Here is a 7867-nt window from a genome sequence, read left to right on the forward strand (position 1 = left end):
CTTCTTCCCCAAACTACTGCAATCTCTTCTTGCTTAACTGATCTCCATAGCTTAGAGCTTCGTCTTTATTTTATGCAGATTGATTATTGAAGAGTGTGAGGAATAGTTTGTGATTATTAATTCGAGAAGAAAAGAAGAGCAATTGCAGCACTCCGGCACCGATCAGCCGCCGTCTCCAGCGAAAATCCTTGACCGAATCACCATCCTTCTTCCGCAACTTCTGTCGTCTTCTCTGTCGATTAAGTCGTTCACCTCGCACTAGCAGGTTCTCCGATCGAAGCTCGGTAGTATAAAGTCACTTCTCAGTGAAATCTCCGAGTCGCCGCACTGGTCTGAGTGAAACCCAAGCAAGCTTCTGATGCAATCCAGAAGAAAGAAGAAAAAAATGTGGTTGGCAGCCATGGCAGGATTCTGATGCAGTTCGAAAGAAAGAAGAAAAAAATGTGGTTGGCAACCATGGCAGGTGATGGAATTAATTAACCCGGGGGTCCGTGTTAATTAACCCAATTAATAAATAGACATCTCCACGAAGAGAATATGAATGATAAAAGGATTGTAGGAAATCAATAAATAAGAAATAAATATGCAGGACACAAAGATATTTAACGTGGAAACCAATACGATGAAAACCACGAGCCTTTTTGGGCTAAGCCAAGCCGAAATCCACTAGGTTGTAGGAGTAGTACATGTACATAGATGGCCATAGCCATGGAATTGGTTGAGAGAAAGAGTATGTATAAGAGATGTTTATATTTGAGACTGCCCCATTCTCTGTCTTCCTAAGCCTTTATATAAAGTAACTTCCTGGCAGTTATAACTTCCCGTAGTCTTTCCTATTTGCTTGCCATGATGACCTCTTCTCTTTGACTAATATTATTATTATTATAAAATAATAATAATAATAATAATAATAATAATAATAATAATAATAATAATATGGCATGCATATTATATTATTCCATCAGCAGGATTCTGATGCAGTGCGGAAGAAAGAAGGAAAAAAATGTGGTTGACAGTATTCTGATGCAGTTCGGAAGAAAGAAGTAAAAAAAATGTGGTTGGTAGTATTCTAATGTAGTTCAGAAGAAAGGAGAAAAAAATTGTGGTTGGCAGGATTCGATAGTACCCATGCTACTGTTCATGCGTGTGTTTTCAGTTTTGAAAACAAGTTTAGAATGTGTTTCTAATTGCTTACAAAAAAGGAGAATAGTTCTCAATTTTGAAAATAGGAAAAGAACATAGTAAACACTTTAGCTGTTTTCAATTTTCAATTTTCGGAAATTCTTGAAAATTTCCTATTAGTAAACGCCCCCTAAGCTTTTGAAAAATTCGTTACCTGTAAATCATTTGCTTCCACTAAACAACAAAGGAATGGTCAAACAACGTGACCTATCGAATTTTTTTAATAATAATATGACTACATAAATCATATTGCATATTGATTTTTTAAAATAATTGCAAACAAACGAGTCATATATTATTCAATTAATTGAGTAATACTTGTGCACTATTTTATAATCAAATAAATGTACACTTTCAAATACTAGAATTGTTTATAATTTCTATCTTTAATAGTATTATCTAAATATATAACAAAAATTTTATTCGTGCATTGCACGGGTAATTAGGCAATTATTTGCTCGAATTCAAGCAAGAATAACATCAGAAAACATAATCAATCTAACACATTTCATCAATTGCACTATATAATATTCGTTGTTATAATTTATATAATTGTATATCGATCCAAATATTGTTAAAATATTATAACAAGTCCATTTCATGCAACCACATTGAAAATACTAGTATATGAAATAAGTTTGATTTTCCTTTGAGTTAATTCTCAATGGTCCTCCGACTATGTTCTTTTCTCAAATTGGTTCCTTGACTTTTAATTAGACCAAAAGTGGTCCTCTGACTATTAAATTTTAAGTCAAGATGGTGATCCGTTAGTTTTGGTGTTAAGTGGGTGTTAAAATGAAGGGTAAAACTGGTAAATCAAGTTTTGTTGTTGATGATGTACTAATTTTTTTTTTTCAATTCCCTTTTATTTATTATTTTATTATTATTTTTTCGCTTATTGGGTGTTTACCCAATTGTGCAATGCGTGATATTATACTAGTATTAATTAATATATGATTGATTACATAAAAAATAATATTTCATAATTTGATCAATTTAATACTATAATTATTACTTAAATTATCAACTATAAACTTTCAAAAAAAAAAATTATCAACTATAATTTTAATATATATATATATATATATATATATATATATATATATATATATATATATATATATATCCATCACACTGCAAATAAGTTTTAGTGAGCCAAAATGATTATATTATTATTAGCATATTTGAAGCCAAGACGAGCTGAGATGCATTCCAAAATAGTTTAAAATGCATTATAATGAATGGAAATGTGATGAATAACGTAAGAAATTAAAATAGGTAATTAATATTGAGTAGTCTTCATTTCTTGCAGCAGCAAAGGATCTCCCCATCTGGTTGTTTATAGCATATACCGTTGTTGAAACGCCTAGCGACGCACAATGAAATGCATGTCTCTATTCCACCAGGCAATACGCACGTATCAATGCAAAAGTCATCTGCCACTACTATCTCGCCGCATAGATCAGATCATGAAACCAATAACAAAAACATATAATCCAATATCAACTCAAAAACCGGATAGCATGGTTGAAAAATAAAGCCATTTTTTACTCAAAATTTTAAGATGCTCATACCTGTGTTTGACGCAATAGAGAGGCCAATGACAACAAGAAGCATGAAAAAGCAAACTCTACCAGAATTCATCTTGTTATCCTATAAACTCAACTCTATGTACGATCACAAATATAATAATTCATTTTAAGGATTGCCGCTTTTTATAGGTGTGTTTGTGTCGTTTGATGTTCCAAATTCATTTTCTATATAATTATATTTCCTTAAAAGCTACTTTCACACCTTATAATAAAGGTGGAGATTATTTCAAATTAGGTTAATATCTTCAATTAATTATTACAAAATTACAAATTTAGATATTCCTCTAATATTAGCGAATTGACCAAATCAAATTAGGATAAATGTTATCCGGAAAAAATTTTATTTCCATATAGCGTACAAATAAGGATTGCTGCTTCTTGTATGTGTGTTTGACGTTGCAAATACATTTTCTATATAATTACATTTCCTTAAAACATGTTATAATAAATTAAACATAGAGATTATTTCAAATTAGGAAAAAATATCTCCAGATAAGTATTACAAAGTTAGATATTCCTCTAATATTAGCGAATTGACCAAATCAAATTAGGATAAAAATTTATTTCCATATAGTGAATAAATAAATCTTTTTCAATTCATTGGTTACCATGTCAGATTAGAAATGTCAAACGGACGAATTAGCCCGAAGTCCAATCTAGGCTCTACCTATTTGGGCTGGCATGGCCAACCTAGTATGTTTGCTACAACGGACAGATTGACACATGGGCACCGTTGACACACACATTTTTTTTATTTTATTAAAACTCTATACACACAGAGACAATATCAAATGAGAACATAGTCTTCCTGTAAAAAAAGGTGAGTATTGTGTATTTAGAATACTAATTAATAATTATTACCTTAAAATATCTTAAAGTTGTAACATTTTAATTGTTAGTAGTTTGTAGTTGCAAGTTATAAACTTATTCTTATTAATGGTATTGCATTATTAAGTATTCCATTTTTTTTAAACTTAATTATTTTCTTTTAATAATTCTTAAGTTAAAAAGTTGAAAATAAATATATAAACTTGTAAAGCTAATTTAAAAAGAAAACTTAACTTAAAAAACTCTATATTTAATATTTAATAATTTTTATTTTTTATTTTTAGGACAATGGGTTGAGTCAGACTTTAATTTTTATTTTCTAAAGGGGTCATGCTCAATTCGAACTTTAATTGGGCAAGGCTAGCTCAGCAATCGTTATACCCTACACCACAGCGCACATAGCACTGTGCGCCGCGCGCCTTCCAAAACGACGTCGTTTTGGGATCGCTTTGGGAGGCGCGACAGGAAGTTGTTGGGATTATGTGTATTTGTTCACACAATTATGTGTATTTGTTCATACAATTATGTGTATTTGTTCATACAGTTATGTACATTTTTTATACGATTATGTACATTCTTTTTATAAATTATGTACATCTGAATCAGAAAATTTGTGTGTATTATGTTAAAAGTTTATGTTTATTATGTATTATGTTAGATTATGTGTATTATCTTTTAAAAAGAGTATGTATATTTTGTTATATAATTATGTACATTCATGTATACAATTATATGTATTCTAGTATAACATTATGTACATTTTTGAACAGCGGATTTTTTTTGAAGAAAAAATTACTGCCATTTACTGGGGCAGAAAATTTCAAAAAAAAAATAAAATTAAAACGACGTCGTTTTGCATCTAGGCGCACAGTGCAACGCGCGCCGTGGTGTAGGATTTAAATTGCCCTAGCTCAGTCCAAAAAAATAAACGGGCCAACGTTTGGGCGGATTAGGCTGGCTCAAGCTCGCCATTTGACAAATATGTTAGATGATTAAAAATTATGCTGAAACTTTTGAGTCTTTGTAGCATAAAGTTACTTATATGTTAAAACCATTTAATTACATCTCGCAAATGTCATTGTTTTCAACTAGTATTTTCGCCAGTGCGATCCATGAAATGGATTTGTTATAATATATTAAAAATATTTGAATTGATATATAATTATTTAAATTAGAACATCAAATATTATATAGTTCAATTGAAGATATGGTTGGATTATTTATGTGTTTTGATATTATCATTGTTTGAATTTGAGCAAATAATTTCTCAAATTAATAGCTAATGTGTAGATGTACGTATGCGGTGCTGTAATTTTGGAGATTTTATTTGTTATTGTTTAGTATATATATTTTTTTTTATAAATTGGGCAAATGTTTTCGTTCTCTACCAACTCAGTTATAGAAATGCATTGCTATCTTAATTCATTTGTATGGAATACATATTTTTTTAGTCTAGATATATAACAATTTTGTTATTTAAAAAAAAAAACATAATATCATCGATTGTATTTACACATTATTGAAGTCTCTTTGTATAGGACATTGGTAGTAGCAACGCAATCTTGTCCATCATCGTATAGAGCTAACACCTTCAGTTCATCACGATAGGTGACTCGGATGAAAAATATATAATAGTAGAATATTAGTCAATTAGCGATCCTTTTATATTTTAAGTTAATTAGTAATATCAAATTCATTTTCAGCAAATTATTCTTTTATATTTTTATTCAATTAGAATATCATATACAATGATATTTTTACCTAATTTTTGTTCCATTTTTAATTGATGATGTATAGTATTATTATTGAAATATTTTCGCTCTATTTTTAATTTATCTTTAATATTGATGATGTATAATATTATTATTGAAATATTTCCGTTCCATTTTTAATTTATCTTTTTTTTTATACCCTGGGTTTCCACTGTCGGACACAGTGACTAATCATCTCGCTGAATTGTAGGAAATTTTTAATTTATCTTTAATATTATTTTAAAATATGCATTTACTATTTATGATGTAAAATTATTATTGAAATATTTCCGTCAAATTAAATTCTAGTTTCTGTTCCATTTTTAATTAAAATGCAATGATCTAACCATTTTGTTTTCATATTAATCAATTATGGATCATTTTTTATTTGTAGTCGACTCTTAGTATTCATTTCTTTTTATATTTTCAGTCAATTTGTAATGTCATATTTATTTTCAGCGAATTATTATTATTTTTTCAGTAAATTAGTCAATTAGCCAATTAAAATATCAGATGCAGTGATATTTTTACCCAATTTTTGTTCCATTTTTAATTGATGATGTAGAATATTATTATTGAAATATTTCCGTTTCATTTTTAATTTTCATTGCATTTTTAATTTACCTTTACTATTGTTTAAAATATGTCTTTACTATTGATAATGTAGAATATTATTATTTAAATATTTCCTTTTCATTGGAATAAGGTTTAAATTGGCCACTGAACGTAACCTGAAAATGCAATTAGGTCACTGAACGAAAAAAAAGTGCAATTAGGCCACTGAACACTCCAAAAATGTGCAATTTCACCTGATAGCAGGTTACTCTCAATTTTAGCAGGTTATCAGCTTACGTGGCAGCTGAGTTGGCATTTTTAATAAATTTTAAATCATTATTAATAAATTTTAATAATAAATTTTTATTTAAAAAATTTTAAAAAAATAAAAATGACTTTATTTTATTTTTTATTTAATTTTCTTTCAATTTTTTATAAAATTTATTATTAAAATTAATTATTACAAATTATTAAAAATTATTAAAAATGCCAACTCAGCTGCCACGTAAGCAGGTAACCTGCTAAAATTGATGGTAACCTGCTATCCGGTGAAATTGCATACGTTTGGAGAGTTCAGTGGCCTAATTGCACGTTTTTGGAGTGTTCAGTGGCCTAATTGCACATTTTGTTCGTTCAGTGGCCTAATTGCATTTTCAGGTTATGTTCAGTGGCCAATTTGAACCTTATTCCCTTTTCATTTTTAATTTACTTTTACTTGATGATGTAGAATATTATTACTAATATATTTTCATTTCATTTTTAATTTTCATTTCATTGTTTAAAATTGTGAAAGATTTATGACATAATTGTGATTTGATGTATTATACTGTATAATATTATTGTGAAAAATTAAAATGCAATGATCTGACAATTTCCCTTTCCATTTCAGTCCATTATGGATCATTTTTATTTTTCAGTCAATTATTAATATTCATTTCCTTTTTCAATTAACCTAACTTTAATTCATTTTTTTTTATTTTTTTATTTTTAGTGAATTATTAATATTCATTTCTTTTTTCAATTTACCTAATTTTTATTCCATTTTTAATTGATGATGTAGAATATTATTGTGAAATATTTATGTTTCTATTTTTTCATTCTTTACGAAATGAAATCTCAAAAAATAGACCACACAAAAAAATAGACCACACATAATTGTGAATTTACGAACACTGTGTGGTGCATTTTTACATACCTAATGGTGTATGTCGCACTGACCGCACGGGAAGACCTGACCTCACAGGAACCTGACTCTATATATATATATATATATATATATATATATATATATATATATATATATATATATATATATATATATATATATATATATATTTATGAATTGGTTATATTATAAATTGTTTAAATTGGTAGTATATGGTATTATGTTAGTAAGTGAGAGCATGGAATATGAAAACAATATTACCAAGATTTTAGTTAATTTCTATTTTTCATTTGCTTAAAAAATAAGTTCTATTAAATTAGTTGGTGATAAACATCAAAAAATTTTACACGGTAATATCATATATAATATTACCAATTATGTTATTATGTTATTACCTAATTAATTAATGTCTTTTCTACACGGTATTATAAATAATTGAAAAAAAATACTGAAAATTTAATAATGTTACCAAAAAAATATTATTATATTATAGAATATAACTAATATGTGTTTTCTATATGGTATTATGTTATTACGTTAATACGTAAATATGGAAACAATATTACCAAGATTTTAGTTAATATCTAATTTACATTTTCTTACAAAATAAGCTTTTATTAAATTAGTTGGTAAAAATACAACTACGCATGAAAGATGAATTCCATCTAAAAATGTCAGTTTATAGTTCTGTATGTGCACATCTACATCTACATATACAATTCTGATAAGAGCCAATAATGTTAATCCCTTAATAACTGGAATAAAAAAAATGTCGGTACTAATTGTTTCTTAAA

This window comes from Ipomoea nil, unplaced genomic scaffold (genome assembly GCF_001879475.1).
Source record: "Ipomoea nil cultivar Tokyo-kokei standard unplaced genomic scaffold, Asagao_1.1 scaffold1868, whole genome shotgun sequence".
Lineage (NCBI taxonomy): Eukaryota > Viridiplantae > Streptophyta > Magnoliopsida > Solanales > Convolvulaceae > Ipomoea > Ipomoea nil.